The sequence below is a fragment of the Lissotriton vulgaris genome, chromosome 2_1 (genome assembly GCF_964263255.1).
Source record: "Lissotriton vulgaris chromosome 2_1, aLisVul1.2, whole genome shotgun sequence".
NCBI lineage: Eukaryota > Metazoa > Chordata > Amphibia > Caudata > Salamandridae > Lissotriton > Lissotriton vulgaris.
The window spans coordinates 715,553,971-715,570,084 of record NC_141687.1 but is presented as its reverse complement, the minus strand read 5'-3'; positions in this window follow the sequence as shown (position 1 = coordinate 715,570,084).

Here is a 16,114-nt window from a genome sequence, read left to right as displayed (position 1 = left end):
TCATACAGGGAAGTTTAATGGTTTCTTGCGTGATCTTGATCTAGCCGCTAAAAAATTAGCCATGCAAAATGTGATGCGGATGTTATTCAGTGATTGGAGATAAAACATGGCTGGTCTCACCTGGGAGAAACCAGCTTCCCTTAAAACCGGTAACAAATGTTTTTTCCTCTGGTCAGAAAAGAAATCACAAAACATAGTAAAGTGCATGGTGTCTTGTACAGAGAAATTATCACAAGTACAGGGCGGTGCTGAATCTGGTATCACCCAAGTGTTGAAGCTTCCCAAATAAAAATGAATAAGGTTAAATCTAAATTTAGTTAAAAGGAACCTGTGAAATGGATTGGTAACAAAACATAAATAGGGTTCTAATGCAATTGAGTTAACTAACAAATAGTGGCATCTAACTGTGGGCTTTAGCAGTTCCTTTTCTTCTCGGCTCATTCTTGCCCTTAGCATAAATTCTTTTTTAATGATGACTACATCTTGATTTGTTCTGCCAGAGGGGTCAGTAAAAAGATCCGGCCGGCCCAGATCCGTTAAGGACTTTTTCAAATAGGCCAACCATGGAATTCTACTGCTATGGTCCAAAGACATGACTTCCTTCGTTATCAAATGGTTAAGGGTTAATTCTGTATTTAGCCATGTCTTAAGCCAGTATGTTAGGGGCGCCAGTTTTAACCTATCATAGACATAGTCCATGCCCACTTCAGCGTGTATGGAAAAGGTTGGGGTCGATTGGGGAAGGCACAAAAGAGAGCGTAAGAATCTATTTTCCGCCTTTTGAATATTTTCCAAACATGCATAACCCCATAAAGGCGCGCCATACAGTGCCACAGAGAAGCATTTGCTATTATAAATCTTTAGGTGAGCTTCCATCAGTCTGTGGCCCAACCTTTTGGCAAAACCCAAGAGGGCCGTTGATGTCCTGGTCACCGCCAGGCTTTTGGCCCTTACCTGGGGGCCCCAGGTACCCTTGTTATCAAAAAGCACACCAAGATAGAGAAAAACGGGTACTCTAGGCACAACTTCTCCCTTGCATCTAAATGTTTTTACCAGGGCTCTTTTCTTCTGAGGACCAACAACCATAGTGTGTGACTTGTTTGAGTTGACCTTCAAGTCTATTTGGTCCATAAAGGTACCAAATGCGTCCAAAAGCTGTTGGAGGCAGACGCCGGTGCGAGCTATCAGCACTGCGTCGTCCGCGTATAGGAGAGCAGGGATCTTAACTTCTCCTACATGTGAAACGTCTCTGGCAGCGCCCTCTAAGTGGGTACCTAGGCCGTTAATGTAGATTGTAAATAGCAGAGGAGCAAGTATGCAACCCTGCCTGACCCCTCGCTTCGAGTTAAAACGGGACGCACATCTACCTTCTTTTGTGACCCGCACCACTGCAAAAAGCTCTTAATGAAGTGAGGCCATGAACCTAACCAGGGCCCGATCAATCCCAATCTTCAAAAGGATATCCCAGAGCTTGGACCTATTGACCAGGTCGAAGGCCGAGGAGAGGTCCATGAACGCTAGGTACAGTGACCCCTCCTTGGCCACCGTGTACTTTGAAATCAGCAGGTGTAGGTTAGAGCACTGCTCTATCGTGCCTCTCTTCTCTCTAAAACCGTATTGAATGTCGGCCAAACCACCACAACTATCCAGGCTATCCCTTAACCTAGCCAAGAGGACTCTGCCTAGGATCTTAATTGCAGAGTCCAAAAGGGATATAGGCCGATAGCACCCTGGGTCATCCCCTCGCCCCTTCTTAAATATGGGAACTATTGTGGAAGTTGCCCATGTGGTTGGGGGGGGTTACTGTTTGCAGCTGTAAATACTTTAGCTAGGATGCCGGCCCATAGGTCTGGAGAGTGTATATAAAAATCAGCCGGCACCCCATCCGGGCCAGGGGCTTTATTCCTAGTAGTGGCACGGATCGCTTTCTCTACCTCGGCCCTGTAAAGTGCATGGGGATAGCCTCAGGAACAATCATATTGAGTGGCTGGGTGACCGTACCATTGTCTCCATAGACGGAACTAAAATGTGCCAATCACTTGTCATCCGGGATGATGCAGTCCGTGTCTAGGTTGGGCGAATCAGAGAAGTAAGGCTGGTTAATTACGGCCCAGAATTGCCTACTGTCCCGCAAGATATCAATAGAGAGTAGGTTCTCCCAAGCCTTGTGTTTGATGTTATCCTGTCTGAACTTAATGGCTCGTTTGTAGTCTTTTCTTAGGGTTGCGATGGCTGACCTGCCCCTAGGGTTAGCTTTAAGCGCCAATTTTAAGGATTTGTGGGCTTTTGAACAAGGAGCATCAAACCATCGGCAGTGTTTATTTTCTCCCTTCCTCAGTTTAACTGTGAGGTTAGAAGAAATTTTACTACAGATCGTTTGGAAGGCGTCCATTATCTCATGACCTTGCGAGGCTGGGTTCTGACAAATCGTGACCTGATCCTCAATTTGCGGGCAAATGTCAGCATAAAAATTGCTAGGGACCACGTTTGCCCACTTTAGCCTTCTTCCTTGATCTATTGTGCGTAGGGCAGGTCCTATAATGGCCTGCCCCGGCATAGGGCCCATAAAATCCCCCCACGCCACCTCCAGGAGGACGGGATTATGGTCACTAAGGGGAGAAAGGACTGTGCAATAAGAAATAGCACGGTTAAGGATGGCTGGGGTCACAAATATGTAATCAATTATTGTACCAGGAGCTGGCCCCTTAAAGGTAGGAGTTCTGGACTCCACCTCCGTGTTCGTTGGCTCAAAAAAGTTAAAGTTGGCCAAAAGTTCTTCCAGTTCTTCGCCTGATTTAGTGTGCTCAAAGTGGGGCCCCTCCTGTCCCGTAGTCACCATGGGATCAATTGAACCGCACCCAAAATCACAGGGATGAATATTAAAATCGCCCATGAACACATATTCATAAACTGGTTGTATGGGTGGGTGAGTGGCTCTATGAGTGAGTGAATGCATATATGAGTATCTGTATTGATGAGACTGGGTGCATACGATGCTGTTTGGGTAAGTGAGTGGCTTTGTTAGTGACTATATGTGGATGAGTGGGTGTGACAGTAATGTATGGATCAGTGTGTGGGTATATGAGAGACTTTAGGGGAGTGACTTGTTGTGTTAGTGGGTGTAAGAGTGAGTGACAAGTGCATAAATGATGTTGAGACACGTAAGTGGGTGTATTAATGAGTACATAGGTGAACACGTGAGTATAACAGTGGTTTATTGGTGAGTGTGTGCTTTTCACAGTAAGTGTATAGTTGAGTATATGTGTTGGTACCTTTAACACTAAGTGATTCAGCATGTAAGGGGCTGTATGGGTGACTGAGTCAACGTCTCAGTGGCTCTATGAATGTTTGAGTGGGTCCATTAGTATCTGTATGTCTGTAACACTGGGTGTCTGAGTGACTGCAATGGTAAGTTGGTGGAAGTATGAGTGAATGCATGGGTGAGAGAGTGACTCTGACAGTGGCTGTATAGAATCATAAGTGACTATATGGGTGAGTATCTCCTTGTGTGAGGAGCTCTATGGTGTATATGTGAATGTGTGACTAGTTGTATGGATGAGTGAGTGATTGTATGAGACGCTGTATCAGTGAGTGAATGGGTGTGTGAGGGCGTCCTATGGATGAGATAGTGGGTGTGTGAATATTTGCATGGGTGTATGAATGGGTTGTGTAGGTGTGGGAGTGGATGTTTAAGAGGTTGTATGCAGGTGTGAGTGGATGTGTTAGTTGTTCTGTAGATGATGTCATCAGTGATGTCACTGGCCATGTCCTGAGTGATGTAATATGTGAGGTCATAAGCAGTGCATTGCGGGGCGTAGGATAAAGTTAGCTCAGGTAACTATAATGACCAAATTTCAATGGAGTGAAATGTGAGCCTAATTATAACGTCCATGTAACCTTAGTTTTTTAAGTGAATTTCGAATGTTTTCTTAATTATATTTCCTAACTATAGTCCCTGTGACCTTTTTTTTCAGTGAATTTCTAAGATTTTTTCAATTTAATTTTCTGACTGGTACATCCCTTTTAGCTTTCTTTGTTTATGAGAATTTTAAAGTTTGTTTAAAAAGTAATCTTTTTGTTTATTTAGTACTTCTCTTTTATTTGTAGGAGAGTAAATCAACATTTTCTAATGTTTTGTTGTTAGTATTATTTAGTATAACTGTAATGTTAATAACTTAAATTTAACAAAATATAATCATTTGTTTACATAGTTCTCATTTATTTATCAGTGCTACCCTATTTCCCTAAATAATTGTTCTTTTTAAATCCTTTTTTAATTAAATGTTCCCGACTCTGCGGATCCATCACGGATCCACAAACGAATAGCACACCTTTAATAGAAAACAATTCTTTTTGCATTTGCTTGTAAATATTTCTGACTTCATCTATGCAAATCGTTGTGAGAAGTGTGTGTGTATTGTGAGAGTGTCTGTAAGGCTATGTCAGTGGGTGTTAGAGGCACTGTATGGGTGTAAGTGTGGGTGTGAGAGTGCCTGCATGAGTGTGTAAGTAGGTGTGACAGTTTAGTTATAAGTGTGGGTGTAAGCATCTGTATGGAATATGTGTGCATGTGAGAGAGTGTATTTATGTATGTATGTTCTATGTAAGTGGGTGGGAGAGTGTATGGGTGTAGGTGTTGGTGTGACAGTGTGTATAGGCATGAGAGAATGTGAGGGTCTGTATGGCTATATAATGGGTGTGAGATTATTTATGTGGGTGTGAGTGTGTCAGTGTCTGTATAGGTATGTGAGTGTGTATGTGTCTGTAAGAGTATGTGAATGGGTGTGAGAGTGTCTCTATGGGTGTAGGTGTGGGTATAACAGTATCGGTATGGGTAAGTTAGTGTGTGGGTGAGTGTCTGTATGGGTATGAAATTGGGTTTGTGAGTGTAATATATATACGTGTATATATATATATATATATATATATATATATATATATATATATATATATATGCACACATACACACACACACACATATATATATATATATATTCACTGAAAAAAACATAGGTTTCACACCAGTTATAGTTAGGAATTAGCATTTAAAAAACCTATTAAATTCACTGAAAAAACCATAAGTTTCACACCAGTTATAGTTAGCTGGAAATTTTACTGACATAAAACCATAGAAATTCCAACGTTATAGTTAGTTGGACTCACTATAACAAGCGCGCCTGCAATGCACTGCTGATGACGTCACATATTACATCACTCTTGACATCATCAGTGACATCACTCATGACATTACTGATGACACCAGCCAGTGAATGTGTGTCTTTCTGAAAAATGTATATGTTTTATATTTGTATTTGTAAAGGTTGATGGAAGAATAAATGGTTAAATAAGTGTGTAAATGGATTTTTTTTAAAACAAATGATTGGTTAAATGCCTTATTAAGTGTATTTTATTGAATATATATATTAGCGAGTAACTTTTAAATATTGAAATATATGTATCAGTGTTTCACTTTGTGTATAAGTAGCTGCATGGGTTGGTGACTGACTCACTGTTTGTATGTGTTTTGACGACAGCATATGTGCAGGACTGTATGGGTGGATGAGTGTGTATATGTGTGTGTTAGTGAGTGAATGACTGTCTCACTATTGTCTTTTTTAGTAACGACATATATTTTAATCTAGTGTATGTGAGTTTTGATGTATATAAGTGAGTATATGTGAGAGTAAGAGATTGTAAGAGTTCCTGTTTAAATAAGTATGTGTTTCTATAAGTGATTGTTTAAGAGAGTAAGTATGTGTAAGTTTCCTTAGAAGTAAGGAGGTAGTGTGTGTATAGTTTTATATGCAAATAAATGGATGTTCAATAATTTATTTGCATGTGTGAGTATGTGTGTGAGTAACTTTTGGATGACTGTCGGTGTATAACAGGATGTATCACTACATATGATGTATCACTACATATGATGAGTGAGTATATGTATTGGTGACTATATAGAACTGTTGGTGAATGAGTGGATGTGTATATAGATGGTGGAATTACTGAATTGGTTGTTGTAACTGGTATGGGTATCTCCATTTTTTTGAAAATGTTAGTTTCTATTTTTGAATATGTGTTTCAAGGGTTACATTACACTAAAAGGAGGTCTGTCACTCTGTCACTCTGTCACAAGTGTGGTGTCATAAGTGATGTCATGAGTGATGTCACTGACGATGTCATGAGTGATGTAATATGTGACGTCATCAGCAGTGCATTGCAGGCGCGCTTGTTATAGTGAGTCCAACTAACTATAACGTTGGAATTTCTATGGTTTTATGTCAGTAAAATTTCCAGCTAACTATAACTGGTGTGAAACCTATGGTTTTTTCAGTGAATTTAATAGGATTTTTAAATGCTAATTCCTAACTATAACTGGTGTGAAACCTATGGTTTTTTCAGTGGATTTCATAGGTTTTTTAAATGCTAATTCCTAACTATATATAGGGCCTCAAACCTATGAAATGTAATATTTTTTATAATGAATCCTATATTGTATATTTATATAATACAATTTTTTTATTTTTTTTGCCCTGGTGCGCTCCCGGTGCGCGCCCTGGTGTGCGCACCGGAAAGCGCAGTTTTCTGGCGCGCCCCAGGGCGCGCACCGGTGAGCGGGCCGTTAGCGTCCCGTTAGCGCTATTGCCGCGAACGAAAACATCATTGTGACGAATCGCGTAGGCGCATCCGCATGATACGCACGGCGTAAGCGCACCCGGAAGCACTCGAGCAAATACGATCGCGCAACGTAAGCATCCGACGCGCTTACGCAATGCGCCCCGGGGCGCGCCCGGGGGCGTGTCGCGTAAGCGCGTCGGGTCATGTGACCTGAAAATAACACTTTTTATTGGTGCAGATCAGTTTTGGTTTCCAAATGATGAAAGCCCGGGTCATGTGACCTGAAAATACCACTTTTCATTGGTTCAGGACAGTTTTTTTTCCAAATGATGAAAGCCCCCACCTTTTTTCATTATTCTGACTTTGTCCTTTGACTGAGGAAGACCTGTTTGGAGATCTTTGAGTAATATTTTGTACTTTAAAATGGCTACAGTAGCAGCGGCAGCAGGAGCATCTGCACTACCACCACCACCACCACCAAGAGGACCACCACAACATCACATTGGTGGTCAAGAAGAAGAGGAGGAGGAGGAAGAGGAGGAGGAGGGGAGGAGGTGGCTGCCAGAAGACAATACCCCATACAGGCCAAAGCAGCACATTGTATGGGAGTTTTTTTCCATCCCAGAGGGCAAGAAGAAAGTGAATGCGCCAAAGGTGACTTGCCAAATCTGTGGCATTGAACTTTCAAGGGGGAACCCTAATAAGAAATATTAATTTGGTAATAACACCATGATTCGGCACATGCAGCGCAAGCATCCCAACAACTATGCTGCGGCAGAGGTGAGAGAACTGGCCAGCAACCCTCCCCAATCTTCACCCAGCACCTCCAAACGAAAGCAACCCACTCCATCGGGACCAGAAACAAGGGAGATGGTCCCAAACATTCAACAAAAGTTTGGGCAATACAAGATCTCTTGTATTTTTTGTGGTAAGACCATCACCTATGGTGAGCAAAGCATAACGCTCATCAACCGTGCTGGTGACAACCACAAATGCCCCAAAAATCCATAATTTTTTCATGATTTTTTTTGCTCCAGTTGAGCCGTTTTCAATTCCCTGTTTTTTGTTTCTCCCCATAAAAATAACATAAAAAATATAAAATAGTTCATAAAAGCCAAAAAAAGTACAAAATGTTCAAAAAAACATTAAAAAAATATAAAACAACAAAAAGAAGAAAAAAAACATTTCTTTTTAGAACTACCTCCAATTTATAAAAAAAGGCTACATTTTAAAAAAACTCTATCATTCTTTTTTCCCCATGGTACGCTCCCCGGTACGCTCTGCGGTGCGCGTACCGGGCGCTCCCCCCGCGCAAATAAAAAAAAATTAAAAAATGTTTTTGTCCCGTGGGGCCCTTTTATAGCCCCCACATCAAACCTAGGGGATCAAGGGGGGTCTACTCTGCCCCCTTACGGTCATTTCCCCCTTTGTTTTTGCCACCTCTTGTGTCTCGATCCTACCGAGACACAAGATGGCGGCCGCTCCGGACTGTTTGGAATGTTGACAGACACCCGAGAGCCAATCAGCTTTCCGCGTGCGAACTCGCGTAGCGCGCTGGTTAGCGCCCCGGTGCGCGTACCGGGGCGCGCTTATAGATATATATACTTTTTTTAACCTAAATTACTCAAAATCCACTGGAGCACATATCTTGAGACATAGCAAAGGCACATCGGGCTACCAGTCCCTACAATTTTGCCAAGTTTGGTGGAAATCCATTCGACCCCCCTATGGAAATTAACATGGGGAAAACACGTTTTGGGACCCCCCTTTTTTCTCGGGACCGGGGCGCCGCGAGGCAAATTTGAGGAAATTTTCAGGCAGATTCCTCAACCAGTGCCAAAGTTATTCACAATAGAATGTTGAGATTTTCTATTGAAAATAATCCTAACTATAACTACCTACTGGCGACCGCCAGTAGGTAATATATATATATATATATTATAATTTGCACCCAGAAATAGGTGCAAATTATTTATTCATAAGCCCAACACCAATCTGCCAATATATATATATATATATCGTAGCAATCCTGGCCGCTGTCAACGCGGTAACAAACAGGCGCAGACCTATTCTCCTTTCACAGATCAAACTTTAAAATAAAGCGCCATCACACCATCAAATGTGTCAGCAGTGGTTATTTATTTTGGCAAGTGCAAAGCAAGTGCTCTCCTCGACGCGTTTCGCTCCGCAGGCCATATATTGGTCATATATATATATCCACAAAACGGCCTCTGGATGCTCTGGATGCTGTGGCCCCCTGGATGCGGAGGCCACAGCATACCAATCCCTTGGTTGAAAGTGGTGATGACTGCACAGAAGCACAGCCAGTTCCCTTGTTGCTCAGGCCACAAGCGAGACGGGTACCTTCAGCACGCACAGGGCTGGCATGCACAATATCCACAAAACGTCCTCTCACCACTTCAAAGAAACCGAAGGGACACAACAGGGGACCAGAAAGAACACCTTTAAGTCCGCACAGCAGGCATGACACGTTTCGACAGAATGTCTTCTTCAGATGCCTGTTACACTGCTAACTGTCACCGCCGCTTTTAAAATGATCCATTTGGTTTCCATTGGTGGAAACCCAGCAAGGCAATTCGTTGTTGGAACGCCCTCTCGTAGTCTCCATCGGCAGACCACGACTCCCAGAAGGCACCATCCCGGCCCTCAGGTAAGCTTTACCGTATTGCCTCATGAAAGCTCGTAGTGAGTGCTGGTGATCGGTAAAAGAAGCATGTGTGGTGCAGTTCTAAAAATAGCCCAGTGTCTCTGCAGTTCAAAGGTTCTCTCCCCGGACCCCATCGACACCTCACAGCATATCTCCAGGATGTTGCAGGATCGGGGGCTAGACTGCAGTAAGCATTGCTCTTCTGTGCAGTCCCGGACTGCAATTTGCAGCGAACTTCTGTAGTTCCCTTGATAGCAAAATGGGGAGATTGAAGGGAGATTCCTAAGATATTCTGCAATCGGCTCTATATAGAAATTAAAAAGCAGGGGGGAGAGGGGGCATCCCTGGCGTGTACCTCTACCTATTTGGATGTTATTAGTTAGGTGACCATTAATTAATATTTTGACTCTGGGCGAGTTGTAAATATTTTCTACGACTTTTATGATGTTGTCGCCCAGTTTAAATTTCTTTAATACCTCACTTAGGTAGGACCAGTTTACCCTGTCAAATGCTTTGGCAGCGTCAATTGTAATTATTGATAGTGGGATTTTCTCTACAACTCCTGTTTCAAAATAAACTTCTTGACTGGGATATATTATCTCAATGCATGAACTCCACTCTTTCGAAATTTAAATATTACCAACTACTGAGTTGGAGCAAGTCCCTCAAAGAGACTAGAAAAGGTAACATCGGCCTGGAGATAAAGATGCAGATGTCCAAACCATTTCCGAAAGAAATTTCCTTCTGGTACTGGGCTCTAATCTCGGCTGGGGAGGACGACTTCCGAATTCCAGAAAGTATCTGGGGAAAAGACCTGCCGACGCTGGATACTAGTATTGCATGGCAAGTATCTATGAGCATATGCTGGTCAATTGTAACGTCTGCTGCTCTCAAAAGAAATCATTTACTCACTGTACACAGAGGCTACTGGACACCGAAAAGATTATCCAAACTGAACGGGGCCACAGTGAAGAGCTGCCCAAAGTGTGGTCTACAGATGGCTGATGACCTGCATATGTTCTGGCGCTGTCCCAGCCTGGACGCCCTCTGGAAAGAAGTGGGTACTACCTTAGAAGGGGTTTTTGGAAGACAACTTTCTGTAAGTATCGACCTAGTTATCTTTGGGGTCTCAAGTACGAATGTAGGAAGACCTTTTACTAAAGCTCAAGAAAACTTAATTTTCATACTGATTCTCTTGGCAAGAAGGGAAATTTGTGTAAAATGGATAACTCCGGTGCCCCCCACTCATAATGAATGGCTGGCTTTAGTTTTGAAAGTGTTTAACCTAGATAAAAATAAGAAAAATGCTTCTAAAAAATATAAATTCTGGGACTTGTGGGAAGAATATCATAAGAGGTGAATTTAATGGAGCGGTATATATATTGTGCACGTAACATGGTGGTATCATTCCTGGATTTCCCACTTCTCCTCTGTAAAATGTCCAATGATTACGCTATCGCAACAATGTCGAGGAAGGATTGCAAGAGTAGCAAATATGGCTAGCTCAACCTACTACGATACAACAATCCTCCTCCGTATAAGTGTATGGACATAAGGGGTCTCTTTTCTCAGGGGGGCCACGAAGTTGAGAAAGGTCCCTGAAAACTCCTTACTTTGAACTGTTGCGTAATGAGGACTAAAAAAAAAAAAAGAACTTCTGCAGTTCCTGGATGCGGGGGCCACAGCAATCCCTCAGTTGAAAGTTGTGAAATATATATATATATATATATTGTAGTTCACAACGCACAGTAAAAACTGTGCCGTTGCACTCCATTCAGGTGGCACGTCAATCACTCGAACAGTCGGGTGTACTTGTAAAGATGATTTTTATTTTACATCGGTTCCAAACACAGATACATGAAACAGCCCAACGCGTTTCAGCGAACCAGTCGCCTTGATCAATATACATTCCTTTATTTAACTTAAATGCGTGGTAAAGGCATGCATGGTAATGGCATATGTGTGGTAAAAACTTGCGAGGTAAAAAATGAGTGGTAAAGGCACTGTGTAGTAAAATCCGCTTTGTAAAGGCTGTTTCCCCACACGTTGTCCCCATTCTGAGCAGTGGGGCTCAGAACGGCGAGGATAACTGCACTGGTAAATGTGAACTGCAGAGTATAGGTATTATACTGCGTAGTTTCATCTTACTCAAATAATGTTTTAGTATTTATGTATTCAGAGATTTTTCACTACAAAGATGCGAGTACTAGAATACTTTATACAACACAACTCGACCATCCAGCCCGCAAGTGCAGATCACAAGAAACACTCTAGTCAGTCAACTAAGATCCAGAAAATAGGCAAAGTCAGCTGATCTGATTTTCAGCAAGCAAAGTTTCAGAGGTTAAAGACTTGTGGTTCTGGTACACTTACTTGGTTTTGCCAACCGGCGGAGGAGTGCATAACTGACGCATTTTAGACATAATGAAAATACCTGTTGCTTAAAACTCACTGAATGAATAAACCCACAGTTGTCTTTGTGGACTTCTCTAACCCACTCCAGTCAATTCATATCGGTTCGTTCCTTCTCTCACCCTTGGCTTTCAATCCCCCTTACTCCCCACTGAATGTGGTTTCATCTTTCGAAACAAATCCTCCATTAGCATGGTATAAAAGCAAAACACATTTTTTAAAACAATGCAATAGGCACGTCAACACAGGTGTTCCCTGACATTCGGTAGAACTAAAGTGTATTTGGTTTATTAATTCATTTAGGGAATTCAGAAAGATGTCCTTCCATTCACCTGGAAATCTACTAGAGTTGTAAGTTTCCTTGCTATCTTCTGGAAAACGTTTATGAATTTGCAATTGTGACTAAGTGAAGATATTTCCACTAACACATTTAGTGCTATTCCTTTTTCCCCTCACAGGAATAATATTTTTCACCCTGGAGAAATCTCTTCCCATATACTACGGTCAATGTTGGGGTCTGACTTCCCTGGATAGGGATTCGCTTCTGCCACAGGCTTAAATAATTCTCTGAATCTTTCTTGTATAGAAATAATTATTACAAATTAAAAGTCAACACATTAGGAAGCCAAAGTCTAACTAGTGTTCAATGAATGAAAAATAGCAGGCAGCAAAGCAAAAGATCACCGACAATTGTAATTTCAACTGACAAAATCTAAAATGCAGGTAACATCCTCCTGTGTCAAGCAGTCACTCCCTTTTTTGTTGCCTGACTCAGGAAAGCAGATGTTGCATTTTTTGAAGATGCAGCAGTGGTGGTGGAGGCACACAGAGGCTCATGTTCCTGGTGATTCAGCTCACCAAGGGGAACAAAGGTACCATGATGAAGGAACGAGGCACACATGTGCGACCCATGCTGCTCGCAGGAGGAACACAGAGGGCAGCAATGAAGTGTTGATGAGCACAGACCCTCACGTGATCACTCGCAAGTGCAGAATGTGAAGCCATGAACTGGGAGGAAGACAGACCCTCACACTTGCAGCATGAGAGGGTGCATGGAGAGCACAAGTGCAGGGATGACTTGCAAAGGCACGCTGCTCGAGACTGCATTGCTCACAGTAGGATGGCAGATCAGGTTGAGCTGCTGGTGCAGACCCCAGTATCACCAATTTCAACCAAACTCTTTTTGACAATGTGCCCTATTGATGGACTTTGACTCTGGTCTAATGAAAGGCAGATTATTTCAACGCCAGGCAATATATCTCATTCTCTTCTACAGTCTGTAGCAGCACTGGGTTCCCCTCTGTCCTTGGGAATATTCTCTTCTCTTCAGAGGACACAGCTTCTTCTCTGCTCTGGTGCACAGAGCTCTCTTAATTAAAGTATGAACATTGAACAGGCCATAGGGGTCAGCTTATAGGCAGACACATGATAGCCGAACTCCAGTCAAATGATCATTCAAGGTTGGACCTAAATATCAGTAATTCGAAGGTGCATATCTTTATGTGGGCTGCAGTTCCATGGCAATCAGCTGCGAGGTAAAGTGTCACTGTGAGTTAGTTGGGGGAGATCTATCTCTCTAAATATAATTGTACGATGGAAAACTTGGGAAATTCTGAAGCTCTGTCTTCTCCCTGAAAATGTCAAACAACTTTGCGTTTTCTGGAGCAGTAACATACTGTCCCACAGATAATTTTGCCAACTTTGGCGAACTATTGGCCAAATCGATTGCTACATTTAACATACAATGTGCTAAGTTCTTTGAGACTTTAATGTCCACATGGAGGAGATCAACAACAAAGAGGCTATATGACTGAGAGATGATATGGAGGACTTGAATCATCCACTAAGAGAGAGTGGGCTTACTCACATAAAAAGGGACACTTTAGAACATTTTTTTTCCAATCTGCCCTACCTGGTCAGTACAATGCTGCACCCAGTGACTTGGTGAGACCATTTTCGAGCTCCTTTTCATTGGAACATGCCAGATTGTGTGACATTGGCCATTAGTACTGCTATATAAACTTATCCATGGTACAGAATTACAGAGCTCAATCTAACCAACTTGCTCAACTTAAAAAACATTAGAGCTGGGCTTGATCTGAATGTTGCTGTAGATATGTTTAATACTTCCCTTATCCAGCCACTGGCTGAAGTGGCACCTATTAAAAAAGACTCTACGAAATGTAAATCTCCCTCCGCATCTTGGTTTATGCCTTCGCTACAGGAAGAAAAGATCCGATGCAACAACTAGAAAGAAAGTGGAGGAAGTGCTATTACCCCAGCGATAAGGTAGAACATAAAGCAGCTCTTAGTGCATTCCGTAAGAAGAAGATCCTGAAAGCAAAGGCAGATGCTTTTATTGAACAAATTGAAAAAGCGGAATTAGTCGGTAATGTTTCTAAAGTAATTTTTCAGATAGTAAAGTCATTTCTCTCCCCAACAGAAGTCAAACAAAATGCAGAGGCCTCTGTGACAATCTTTCTAATTATTTCCAGGAGAAAAAACTAACACTTAAACTACCCTGGTCAGCAATAAGGCTGGACTTCTCAAATAGAAATCTTGCAACATTCAGAGAGTCAAGAACTAAAAGATTTTAATTAAATTTCTCTGGTAGAGTCAGAAAAGGGGCTTCTGGTGGCAAACTCAGGATCTACAGTAAAGCCTTGTCCCGTGAGAATTTCTATGCTGGCAGGGAACATGGTTAATAAACAGATAAATATGCCTTTAAATCAGTGCTTGAAATTAGGTATCTTTCCCAGAATGTGGAAGAAGACATTGGTTCTTCCTCTGTTAAAAAAGCCAAAACAAATCGAAGTTGTCTGAGTCAATACTCAGACATCTCAATACATAGATAGAAATGCTATACTGCACTGTACCCAGTCTGGGTTCCGTAAAGGCGTCAGTACAGAAGCAGCCCTCCTAAAGATGGCGAAATGTTTTAAATACAATATGGATAAAGCAAAAAAAACAGTGGTCATCCTTGTAAGTCTCTCGGCCGCTTTCAATACTGTCTCGCATGAGATCCTTTTGGACCGAGTGAGAGAAGCCAAGAACAGCATGGCCAAAAACTGGTTAATATCATTCCTGTCTGATAGGCAGCAGGCAGTTCATCTTACACCGTTCACCTCAGGCTTTAAGAAACTGAGACACAGGGTACCTCAAGAATCAGCGTTGAGCCCTACATTCTTCAATATCTATTTGGCACCCTTGGGGAAAATAGTAGAACACTGGGTCTTCAACCTTGTTTCTTATGCTGGGGACAGTCAGCCGATGCTATCTTTTCAACAAATGGATAGCACAGTAGGGAAGAATGCAGACAGATGGCTGACTTCAGTGGAAAGTGGATTAAACATAGTTGTCTGAAGCTGAATTCAGACAAATCTAGAATGTTGTTCTTTGGAGACTCTGGTTCTACCGAAGCTAGATTGCCATGGCTGAAAGAGTTGGGGTCCACTCTAATACCTCAACGGGAGGTGAAGAACTTGAACATAAAATTTGGTAGCAACTTGTCCTTTAGATCTCAGTTAAGGGCAATTACCTCTACTTGTTTTGCTCTATTGAAATCTTTAATGAAGATGCTTATATGTTTACTGGGCCATACATGCAAAACAGTTGTGCATACCCTGATTACTGCGAGGCTAGATTATGCCAATGTTCTGTACTTCCCTCTAAAATACAGCAGCCTATCTAACTCTGAATAACCCCATGAGACAATCTGCCATGAAAAATCTCAAGAAACTTCATGTGCTCCCGATAAAGCAGAGGGACATCTTTAAGGCACTCACAATTACCCACAGAATTGTATACCAAACAAGGCCTGTTATCTGCAGAAGAGATTTAATAAATATAACCAGAGTAGTGCTTTACGCTCCTTCGACCATGGGATGTTTTGCATCCCAGGGACATACAAGGAAAGACTAGGATTTCTCCTATTTGGCAGCAAAAAATGGAATTGTATGTCAGGACTGGAGGCGAGGATTATGCATACTCTCTTCGCTTTATTCCATGCAGCAGACATTGAAGGGAAACAAGACTTCTTTTCCCATGAACCACAGGGAAAAAGATAGTCAACGAAAAATAACCAATCACAACAGTGCAAGTGTCTCTGTGTCCAATAAGGGCGCAACAGTCCCAACACTGCTCTCAGTGTCCCCTTTTCCTCTTTCTTCGCTGCTGGGCATCCGAGATAAGTGCTACCTCATTTTTTTCCTGTCAAGAGTGTTTTGTTAAAAAATTTAGATTTTTCACAGCCAGCTGGGCAGAAAATCTGGATTTTATTAAAGACACGGAGGCTAATATTATGCAAATTCTCCTTTATTCCCACAGCTTAGCAGTAACAATGAAGAGAACATAGAACTTGTGAACATTCTAGATGATGTATATAGCTCATGAACACACAGCCATCATCCTTCTTTGTCCAAT